Source organism: Leptodactylus fuscus, chromosome 5, assembly GCF_031893055.1.
Source record: "Leptodactylus fuscus isolate aLepFus1 chromosome 5, aLepFus1.hap2, whole genome shotgun sequence".
In the NCBI taxonomy this organism is placed as follows: Eukaryota; Metazoa; Chordata; class Amphibia; order Anura; family Leptodactylidae; genus Leptodactylus; species Leptodactylus fuscus.
The window spans coordinates 174,189,870-174,202,834 of NC_134269.1; positions in this window are offsets into that span (position 1 = coordinate 174,189,870).

A 12,965-nucleotide genomic window follows, 5' to 3' on the forward strand; every position below is an offset into this window, starting at 1 on the left:
GGCGGTCGCTGAGGAGGTGCGCGGCTGCCAAGTTTTTGATGTATTATAGAACAGAGAGCTAATGCTAATGCCCACGCCAATGCTGGTGCCCGCATTGATCACAGGCAATAAAGTGCCTGGCGTCTCAGTCAAAGCTGACCGAGGCGCCATTTTGCTGCATAGTAATGACAGCCAAGAGCCTGTTGAAGGTAATCTGAGGTATGCTGTGCCATGGCCAATGTACTTGAGCAGGGAAATCATCACCATTGCTACCTGATCCCTTTGCAATTGCTGACCAATAACATCCTAGAAGTGCCTGATGGGAGATAAGTCCGCTGCAGGCCATGGCAGCACATTTACGCCATGCAGGTTGCACACAGTAGCACTAGCAACATGTGACCTAACACTGTCCTGTTGAAAAATGGCCTTGGACACTTGGAAGAAATGGCCATGAAACCATGCAACGTCGAGCTGTTAGTGTACCTAAAATGAAGACTATTGGGGTCCGACCACCATACATTATACTAATCTTGGGATTTTGACGTGTGACATTCCCCTGTGAAGGCCTCTTCATGGCATTGCCCACGTGGTCTCCAGTATCTGGCTATTATGTCAAAGACAAAAGTTAGTCATTGCTGAAGAGGATCCATTCCATTCACTCCATTCCAGCCTGTTGCCATCTTGTTGAGCCCCAGTATAACCTTAGAGCAGTGTTGTGAGTACAATGTATCTGACTCGTAGGCCAATGTTGTGCAAACATCTTCTGTGTCGACATTATTTGGTGCTCTAGGCTTGAGATTTAATGTCTAAGAGCTACCTTTTATATTTTCCATTCTTTTTCCACTTCTAACCTTGGCACAAAAAAAAACGCAGTTTCCGCACAGTGAGGCCTAAGCTGTGGTTTTGCAATTTCAATATGGAGTAGTGTAGCATTGACATAACATTGACTACTGCTCTTCACATATATGAGGAATAAATCTAGCTTTTGTGTGTTTTTGTTGGATCTGTACATAAAAGAATAATTGTCACCCCTTCTGCCTCATAGATTGTAAGCAGGGCCCTCACTCCTATTGGGTGAATTGATTTATTACTCTGTAATGTCCTCATTTTGTCTGTATATAATACCTATGGTTTGTAAAGTGCTGCAGAATACGTTGGCACTATATTTATAAAAAAAAATTTATTCTACAAATTAATGTTTGAAAAGGTTAAAAAAATTAAATAAAAATTGGGATGTTACTCTGAAAAATATCCACAAGGTGGCGCTGAAGCACAAAATTACATCATTGCCGCACTAGAAATAGCTTTATTTTTTTCATTATTGCAAATCTAGACTGGTTGGTTGTATGGCAGATGTAGCTGAGATACAGTAGGTAGACAAACGGGGTATATTTTCTATACAGTTACCTCTGTAGTAGCAAGATATACTGTACATCACGCAGGAGTAATAGTGAATAAGTGCTGCTGTCTCTGCAGCCAGTCTCAGACATCGTACATGAATATTGAGGGGCTATTCGAAACGGATCTCGAATATTTCACTGTTCGCTCATCTCTAAACAAAACGGTTAAACTTTAATGTGCAACTTCTCTGCTCACCTTCTCTAAATCTATAGGTTATATAATATTGTTCTCTTCTGTCTGTTATCCTTTCATATTCTGGTATCTGGAAGCTTTACTGTCAGCGGTCTGCAGTCATTCAAATATTGGAAATAGATCCTAACAATGACTTTTGGGCGACCGTTATGTATGCCTCAAGCTAAAAAGGCTCCAGAATTGTCAGCTTTCTGTTGTTTGTCCATTGATCAATTTTTAGTGTAGGTACCAACCTTTTATATTGTCCAGTAGCGAAAGCTTTTACTATAGGAGATGCAGAGACTTACCAAGGTTCACTTCATAGGAGCAATATCGTAATAAATAGTTAATTTAGTAAAGTATGAAAATTATTCACTTTATTTTAGATTTTCCTATAAAACAGATGCAGTAAACAGCAATGTACATTAGTGCAGGTCAGTAAGTAGATCGGGCAACAAAACAATCTTCTTGATAGTCGCGTTGTCTCAAATGACTTATTCGGAATTAAGTTTCTGTAAATAGAGGTAAAGGCAAAGTAAAATGTTCCTTATTTTGTTGAGGCACATTAGCGGCACGTATAGTTTCACCAGACGTCTCCTACAGGACAAGAAAAATCAGAACAATGAAGGAAAAAAACAAAAAACAGAACCTTACATTTGCAAAAGACCTAGTGTATTATCGGTGAAGGTTAAACTTGTAGTATCCCCTTAGGCCAGCTGCACATGGGGTTTTACAGTCTGAAGAATATAGTCCCCATATTATCCCTCCTAGACTACACTAAGTCCCACAACACGGTCGCACAGGATAATAGTGATTTAGGACGTTAAGAGACCCTGTCTCACTGCTGTCCTATGAAGTATGATACTGAAATACAGGTATCCCCCCTCACTCCTGTCCACAGACAACACCACTTAGGCTTCCAAGAAGGTGCTAGTTCTAGATGTCCTGTCCTGACTGTGAGGAGGCCCAAGGCAAAACTTTCCTATGTGGCCCCAAATTCAATGTCTGGTAAATACACAGTCCAGTCATATTAATGTGACCACCGCCTACTTTTGACATCACCGTTAAATAACCAATCACAGAAGGCACGTGTCATCAGCCATCTGGTTGTACTCATCATTGCGGAAGGTACGATGGATCAACACAAGTATGCATCTATCCTTGCGGACCATGTTCACCCCTACATGCTAATTGTTTTTTCCTCAGGATGATGGCATCTACCAGCAGGACAATGTGACATGTCATAAAGCTCGCAGTGTAGGTATGTGGTTCGAGGAGCACCAGGATGAGTTTACCGTACTCTCTTGGCCAGCAAATTCCCCAGACTTGAACCCAATGGAGAATCTGTGGGACCACCTCGATCAGGTTCTTCGCGCCATGGATGCTCAATTGCGTAACCTAGCACAGCAGGCTACGGCACTGGAGTCGGCATGGCCCAACATCCCAGTGATCATCATCACAACATCCCCTCTGTTCCTTCACATCTCGCAGCGGTCCGCTCTGCCAATGATGGTTATTCTGGTGGTCACATTAATGTGACTGGACTGAGTACTAAGAAGGTACAAGACCAGGCATCGCACCATACAACCACAAAGAACGCTGCGCAGAATTTGTCACAGTCCTTTGAGTCATCTGATCTGAGAGAGCACTAAGGATAACCCATCAATATCAAAGTCCTGGGAAAAACTTTTCAATGAGAAATTTGATTTCAAGGTAGTTTAATAAACAGAGGTTAATTCAGAACTTGGAGAACTGTGTAAATTCTGATTTTATGTGAAGCCACACAGTTCTGGAAATCTCCAAACTACAACATCACTATTAAGAGAATAACCCAGGATTGTAGCCAAGAATTATTTGCTAAACTTAATTAACCTTAAAAAGGACAAGACTTACATTTCCAGTCACTTTGTACTCACAAAATTGATTTTATGCCAGTGATATTTTGTTGCAATATATTTTACGGAAAATTTCAAATGTCTCTTACAAAATAAAAAACCAAAAGATAAATTAATAGAAGAGACGTTTTACAGTTTTATACCCACTGTATCATTTCTAACCGGTACAAACCAGCAAAGCCTTCCGATCATAAAAGGGACCTCAGATGTAAGATCCCAATCCCCCTGATATCTGGAGAATAACTGGAGTATTGCGAACATACAGCAAGCAAACACAGAGGACTGCTAAAAAATGGTTTTTGTAGTACAGAAATGTCTGCCATGCAAAAAAAACACTGAAGTCTACTGTATGTACCGTAATGTTACAATTTCATGTCCTTAACATCCATTTTTTTTAAATTGTATCATGAACTGTAATAGTAAAAACTTGTGCCTATTGGGAAGTTTGTTCCATGCAATAACATATACGTATACCTGTCATTTCAGATTATTTTTCAGGATAAAGATGTGTGTGTGTACATGAGGAGTAACATTACCTGGCCATCACATGATGCATATTCTGCAGTTTCTAGTATGCTGTATCTATACAGTCCTATGAAAAAGTTTGGGCACCCCTATTAATCTTAATCATTTTTTGTTCTAAATATTTTGGTGTTTGCAACAGCCATTTCAGTTTGATATATCTAATAACTGATGGACACAGTAATATTTCAGGATTGAAATGAGGTTTATTGTACTAACAGAAAATGTGCAATATGCATTAAACCAAAATTTGACCGGTGCAAAAGTATGGGCACCTCAACAGAAAAGTGACATTAATATTTAGTAGATCCTCCTTTTGCAAAGATAACAGCCTCTAGTTGCTTCCTGTAGCTTTTAATCAGTTCCTGGATCCTGGATAAAGGTATTTTGGACAAACAATTCAAGTTCAGTTAAGTTAGATGGTCGCCGAGCATGGACAGCCCGCTTCAAATCATCCCACAGATGTTCAATGATATTCAGGTCTGGGGACTGGGATGGCCATTCCAGAACATTGTAATTGTTCCTCTGCATGAATGCCTGAGGATTTGGAGCGGTGTTTTGGATCATTGTCTTGCTGAAATATCCATCCCCGGCGTAACTTCAACTTCGTCACTGATTCTTGAACATTATTCTCAAGAATCTGCTGATACTGAGTGGAATCCATGCGACTCTCAACTTTAACAAGATTCCCGGTGCCGGCATTGGCCACACAGCCCCAAAGCATGATGGAACCTCCACCAAATTTTACAGTGGGTAGCATGTGTTTTTCTTGGAATGCTGTTTCTTTTTGGACGCCATGCATAACGCCTTTTTTTAATAACCAAACAACTCAATTTTTGTTTCCAAAATGAAGCTGCCTTGTCCAAATGTGCTTTTTCATACCTCAGGCAACTCTATTTGTGGCGTACGTGCAGAAACGGCTTCTTTCTCATCACTCTCCCATACAGCTTCTATTTGTGCAAAGTGCGCTGTATAGTTGACCGATGCACAGTGACACCATCTGCAGCAAGATGATGCTGCAGCTCTTTGGAGGTGGTCTGTGGATTGTCCTTGACTGTTCTCACCATTCTTCTTCTCTGCCTTTCTGATATTTTTCTTGGCCTGCCACTTCTGGGCTTAACAAGAACTGTCCCTGTGGTCTTCCATTTCCTTACTATGTTCCTCACAGTGGAAACTGACAGGTTAAATCTCTGAGACAACTTTTTGTATCCTTCCCCTGAACAACTATGTTGAACAATCTTTGTTTTCAGATCATTTGAGAGTTGTTTTGAGTAGCCCATGATGCCACTCTTCAGAGGAGATTCAAATAGGAGATCAACTTGCAATTGGCCACCTTAAATACCTTTTCTTATGATTGGATACATCTGGCTATGAAGTTCAAAGCTCACTGAGGTTACAAAACCAATTTTGTGCTTCAGTAAGTCAGTAAAAAGTAGTTATGGGAATTCAAATCAATAAAATGATAAGGGTGCCCATACTTTTGCACCGGTCAAATTTTGGTTTAATGCATATTGCACATTTTCTGTTAGTACAATAAACCTCATTTCAATCCTGAAATATTACTGTGTCCATCAGTTATTAGATATATCAAACTGAAATGGCTGTTGCAAACACCAAAATATTTAGAACAAAAAATGATTAAGATTAATAGGGGTGCCCAAACTTTTTCATAGGACTGTATGTTCATTCTTCTGTGAGCTGGTGGGCGGACACTCGCTGTAATGCACATCTGCGTTCAGGGAGTCCACTTGGGGAATACCACTGAACGGAGTACCAAACGCATTGACAATGGGGTCTGTGTGTTTTCCGTGCGGTGTCTGCATGGAACATGCAGAGAGAAAAGTGTATCATGAACTATTCTCCTCTCCTCATGATTTGTGCGGACACCGCGCAGAAAACACACAGACTCCATTATAGTCTATGGAATGGGTGTGCTTTCATAAGCTCATTGCTTGTCAATGCGTTCGGCATTCTGTTCAGGGGGGTCCCCAAGCAGACTCCCCAAATGGAATACCGAATGCAGATGTGAACCAGGCCTAATTCCACTCAGAAACAGCCTCATAGTCATGGAGGACAAGATAGATAGATATAGATAGATAGATCTGTACTATTGTAAGGAAAGTGCTTTGATTGTGACAGAGTTTCTGTAGACTTCCAACATCGGCTGAACTTGTCTTTTCTTTTATCGCTTGCACTCACTACATCACTCTCCATAGACTTCTATAGAGATGGGACATCTGAGTCATATGACCTGCAGTTTGCCACTAGACAAATATAGTAGGTATAATCCATAGGAGAAAAATAGAAAAAACTGGGCACTCACCATTAGAAGCATGCAGTAAAAAATCCAGTCTTTATTGCAAAAATCCATATTAAAACACATACGGGAGGAGGCATGCCTGAAGCTTTTTCTGCCAGCTATTGCTGCGGTTTTTTTTTTTCAGCCAAAGCCAGAAGTGGATTTGGCAAAATGGAGAAGTATAAGAAGTTCCTATATATTTCCCTTTCCTTTTCTGGCCATTCTTGGTTTTGGCTCAAAATGAAAAAGCAGTGTTTCTGCAACATGGAGCCTCAGCCTAAAGAGGACTTGCCACCACATTTTACAATCCCAATGACCTACATCATCTGATAAGCAAGGTCACCCTGAGCACTTCAGTGCTTTGTGTATACAAATCTGTTCAGCTATTCCATAGCTATAAGCCCCATTGTTGATGCAAATTAGGGTCTATCAAACAAGTGGGCAATAACATGACATGTCAGAACACAGAGACCAAACCTCTAGAGAATCCATAGTGTAACCACCCACTTGGCTGGTATACGCTAATTCTCATTAGAACTAAGGGGGCGTTCACACTACCGTCGGTGTCCGACATGTAGTGTCCGCTCCAAATCTGTCACGGACACTAGGAGCGGACACTAGATGTGTCCGTGACACCTGTCATTCACTTGAATGGGCATCGGGTGCGTTCTTTTGCACTCCGTGCCCGTCTTTCCCTGTCCGCAAGAGAAGATGTCCGACTTCTCAAGTGGACAGAAAAACCCTGCATGCATTTTTCCCTATTAGTATGTCTTTTTTGGAGTATTGAATGGAAATCCTCGCAAACACGGGGAGAACATACAAACTCCTTGCAGATGTTTTTTTGCCCTTGGCAGGATTTGAACCAAGGACTCCAGAGCTGCAAGGCTGCAGTGCTAACCACTGAGCCACCGTGTGACCCCTTCTGCTTTTGTATTCCGCATGGGGACCCACCGAACGGAATACCAAACGCAATTGCAAGTGCTGTAAAAGCACACGGATCCCCAGACTATAATGGGGTCCATGTGCTTGCCACACACTGCACGCACAAATCATGTGGACATGAAAGTAGTCTATCGGGTATGTGTGCTTTTACAGCCCAGCGCTTTGCACTTGGTATTCCGTTTGGGGGGTCCCCAGGAAGGAATCCAAACGCTGATGTGAACGAGGGCTCAGTTCTATGATTATACAGAGATAGCCATCAATCACTGTTAGGACCACCCATTGGACTGCTTTTAAGGATCGAAAGGAGAGAGAATGAATGGAATGGAGCTGAAGCATGGCCAGGTGACCCACAGACATGACAATTTCCTTGGAAGAAAGTGGACAGGTCTTCTAATCCTGGATAACACCTTTTGTGTGATGTATAAAATCACGCTCTACAGAGCTCCAACCTCTTCCTAGAAATTCTGGTAAAATACATTGACACTAAATGAAATAAACACTAGGTAATATTATTAATGGATAATATAATAGAAACAGGTTTAAAAGTATACAGATCAGACAACAGATCATTCTCATGTTTAAAATATAAAAAACAGCGTGACTATCGCTAGGTTCACACTAGCGTTCAGGTCTCCATTCTCAGCTTTCCGTCTTCTGCCGGCAGAAGACAGAAAGCTGTCAGAGCGGGTCCGGCTGTGAGCACCGGTGAGCGTTTTATGGTCTCTGCTGCGTAACCGTTTTTTTAAAACCGGACAGAGTACTGCATGTCCGACTCTGTGTCCGATTTTAAAAAACCGGTTTCACGGCGGAGAGCATAAAACGCTCACTGGCGCTCACGGCCGGACATCTTTCAAACCCATTCAAATGAATGGGTGAGAAAGACTCCTGCAGGTTTCCGTCTCCTGCTCTGTTTTGTGCAGGAAATGGAAACCTGCAGAACGGAGATCGGGCACAGGTGTGAACGAGCCCTATATTGTAAGCTTGGAAATAACTGGCGGAGAGACATTTCTTAACGTCCTTTGGTAACAGCCAAAATACTGCAGCTTCTCAGTGTCTGTAGTGCACTCTGGGAGCACAAAGCCCAAATTCTTAAAACAGCAGGCATTTTTTTTTGTGCAGACAAAACCCTAGTCAGCTCATTGGGACAATTTCATTTTTCAGTAAATTGTATACGGACAGTAACTTTAACTCCCTGTGAAAGTTTTAATATTCCAAAATGGACTCAACCAAACCACTTAAACTAAAAGTACGTATATCTTTTATGTATATAGTTTCCATGTACACCTCATATTAAGCTGAATATACAAATCCAGTGTGACTCACCTATACAGTCAGATCTGGCGCAGCCTCGAGTCTTGTCCTGCATGGTCCCGATATGGCGTTATAAACAGAAAAGCGTTGCTATAACTAGGCTCCATAGGGCAACATTAGGTTATTGTATTTTACGAACCAGCTGATTTGTTGGAAAAATGTCTGTGACTGAAATCATCCTGCATGAATGTCAACAAGACCCATTAAGATTAATGGGATAGTCGCTAAAATTTCTTCAACACATCTACTGTGTGTAAGCTTGCCTTTAATAGCGGTCATGCAGCTTCCACAAAAAAGATAAAACTATGGAGATAACTGGGTTGATGAACCAACTTAAAAGATAACCTTTTCCATTGGCAGACATATTGCTATAAATGCAGGGTCAGGTGTGATTTCAATTTTAAGTGAAAAAAAATCTGTGCTAGAAAACTAACCACACATCCAACTTTCAGACTTTAGGATATGAGTAACATGTTCCAATAGGTTCCACCGGTTTTAGTGTCCTTGGGCCCATCAGCGAAAATTTAAGTTCGTACCAGTTTTGGACTGCTATGACAAACTAGAGGAAATAATACTGAGAGCCCAATCTCTGTCTATACAGAACGTACACACATCCATGGAATTAGAAATAGGCTCTATCAAAGATCAGCCTTTGAGGCCTAACCTGAAACCCATTTTATGCTGGAATATCATCAGGGCCCAATATGGTGTCAGGGCCTGGACCCACCAGGAAATCCTCTGGTATTCTGATGCATTATTCTGGCCCAAGAAGCTTCAAATTGTACTCGGCCTCTGGAGGATCTTGCCCTGTAAGCGTCTGCACTGAGCAGGTTTTAAAGGAGTTGTCCAGTAATATAAAAATATGGCCGTTTTCTTTCAAAACCAGAACCAAACAGTTCATAGGTTATTCATGGTATTGCATTTACTTTAATGATGATGAACTATAATACCAGATAACCAATGGACCTGGTGCGGTGCTTTTTCTAGGAGAAAGTTGCAGTTTTCTATTGCTCCTTTAATACAACTTACGCTGGGTTCACACCAGCGATCGGTCTCCGTACTCAGGTTTCCGTCTTCTGCTGACAGAAAACGAAAAGCTGTCAGACCGTGTCCGGCCATGAGCGCCGGTAAGCGTTTTATGCCGGATATGTCCTGCATGTCTGACTTTCTGTCTGGTTAACATAAACCAGTTTTGCCGCAGAGAGCACAAAACGCTCACCGACGCTCACGGCCGAACACTTTTCAAACTCATTCATTTGAATGGGTTTGAAAAATGCCTGCAGGTTTCCGTCTCCTGTGCAGTTTCGGGCAGGAAACGGAAACCTGTATAAACGGAGACCGGGGCGCAGATGTGAACGAGTCCTTAGTAGAAAACAAGTTAAATTCAATAACTTGATCATTAACCGGTTAAGGACCAGGCCCAGAAGTACATTAAGGACCGGGCCTCTTTTTTCAAAACTGACATGTGTCACTTTAAATGGCAATAACTTTGAGACGCTTTAACTTACACAAGTGATTTTGAAATTGTTTTTTCGTAACACATTATACTTCATGTTAGTGGTAAACACTAATCAATATTTTTGTATTTATTTATAAAAAAACTAGCAAATTTGATGGAAATTTGGAAAAAATTGCAATTTTCAAAATGTGAAATTCTCTGCTTTTCAGGCAGATAGTCATACCATCCAAATACATGAATAAATATTATCTCCCATATCTCTGCTTTATATCGGCATCATCTTTTGATCGTCTTTTAATTCATTTTGGATGTTACAAGGCTTACAAGTGTAACAGCAATTTTCCAGATTTACAAGAAAATTCCTCAAACTAATTTTTTAGGGAACACTTCAGTTCTGAAAGGAATTATAAAGGCCTATATAATAGAAACCCCCATAAATCACCCCATTTTCAAAACTACACCCCTCAAATTATTCAAAACAGCATTTGGGATGTTTGTTAACCCTTTAAGCATTTCATAAGAATAAAAATAATATGGAGGTCAAATTTAGACATTTCATTTTTTTTCACTAATACATTCATTTAGACCTAAAATTAACACATTCACAAAGGGTTAAAGGAGAAAATGCATCTCACATTTTGTTATGCAATTTCTCCCGTGCACAGAAATACCCCACATGTGGGTGTAAACTGATTTTTGGGCACACGGCAGTGCACGAAAGGGAAGGAGTGACACTGGGTGTTTGAACAGCAGATTTTGCTGGAATAATTTTCAGGCACCATGTCACATTTGCAGAGCCCTTAGCGTACCAAAACAATGGAAACCCCCCAAAAGTGACCCCATTTTAGAATCTACACCCCTCACGGAATTCATCAAGGGGTATAGTGAGCATTTAGACCGTACAGTTGTTTCACAGATTTTACTAACATTGGAATGTGTAAAAGAAAAATTACTAAAATGTCACTTTATCCCCAAAGTTTTCATTTTCACAAGGGGTTAAAGGAGTAAAAGCCCCCCAAAGTTTGTTAAACAATTTATCCTGAACACGGCAATACCCCATATGTGGCCATATTCTGCTGTATGGGAACATGGCGGGGCTCAGAATGGAAGGAGCGCTATTTGGCTTTTGGATGGCAGATTTTGCTGGAATAATTTTAGGTGCCATGTCGCATTAGCAGAGCCCCTAGAGTACCAATACAGTGGAAACCCCCTAAAAGTGACCCCATTTTGGACCTACACCCCCCACAGAACATATCAAAGGGTATAGTGAGCATTTTGACCCTACAGCTGTTTCACAGATTTTATTAACATTGGGATATGAAAATGAAAATTTACTTTTTTTCCAACAAACTGTCAATTTAGCCCCAAATTTTTCATTTTCACAAGAGGATAAAGGAAAAAAAGCTCCCTAAAGTTCGTTACACAATTTCTCCTGAACACAGAAATGCCCCATATGTGGTAATAATCTACTGTATGGGAACATGGCGGGGCTCAGAATGGAAAGAGCGCTATTTGGCTTTTGAAGGGCAGATTTTGCTGGAATATTTTTCAGGTGCCATGTCGCATTTGCAGAGCCCCTAGTGTACCAATAAAGTGGAAACCCCCTAAAAGTGACCCCATTTTGGAAACTACACCCCTCATAGAATTTATCTAGGGGTTTGGTGAGCATTTTGGCCTCACAGCTGATTCACAGATTTTATTAACAATGGGACGTAAAAATGAAAAATTACTTTTTTTTCCAATTAATCGTCCATTTAGCGCCATATTTTTAATTTTGCAAGTAGCTGAAGAATTAAAAGCCCCCCAGAGTTTGTTACACAATTTCTTCTTAACACGGCAATACCCCATATGTGGCCATAATCTGCTGTATGGGTATACGGTGGGGCTCAGAATGGAAAGAGCGTTATTTGGCTTTTAGAAAGCAGATGTGGCTGGAATAGTTCTCAGGTGCCATGTCGCATTAGCTGAGCCCCTAAAGTATCAATACAATGGAAACCCCCCATTGTGACCCCATTTTAGAAACTACACAGGTGACAGTAAACTGGAATTCACCAAGAAGTGACCCCATTTTGTAGGGACAATTTTAGGGCCTCTGCAAATGTGATGTGGTGTCCAAAAACAAAGAATATAAATCTGCACTCCAAAAGCACATATCGCTCCTTCACATCTGCGCCCTGCTGGGTACCCAAATAGCGGTGTATGCCCACATGTATGACACTGGTGTACCCCGGATAACGGACTTAATGCCATATGTGGGTATAAATGGCTGTTTGGGCACAACCGGGCACAGAAGGGAAGGAGCGCTATTTTGGTTTTTGGAGCACAGTTTGGTTTTAGGACACCATGCCACTTTTGCAAAGCCCCTGAATTGCCAATAAAGTGGAATCCGCAGACATGTCACCCCATTTTGGACACTAGCCCACTCATGGGATTTATCAAGTGGTGTAGCGAGCATTTTTAACCCCTGAGTGTTGCATTTATTTAGTTTCCAGAAATGAAATCACAGCTGATAATGAGAAGTTAAAAATGAAAAATTTCCAGAGATTCGCCATTTTAGTACCCGATATGTTGTGCCCAACTTATGTCAGCAGAGACACTCCAAAAACTGGTAATCGGGTATCCTGGGCACAACAGCTTTTAGAGCGTTCATCTCTGATACAAGGCGGGCACAACATATTACGCACTGAAATGACGGATTCCTGGAAAAATTGTCATTTTCACCTCTCACAATCAGCTTCGTATTCATTTATGGATAATACGTTATAGCAACACTTGGGGGTTAAAAATGCTCTCTGTACCCCTGGAGAAATCCTTCAGGGGTGTAGTTTCCAAAATAAGGTCACATATCAGGGGATTCCACTTTACTGGCGTTTCAGATCTACAAAAGTGTCATGGCATCCAAAAACCAAACCGTCTGTGCTCCAAAAACCCAATAACCCTTCTTCCCTTTTGCGTCCAGCTGTGCCCTAATATCAGTTTATACCCA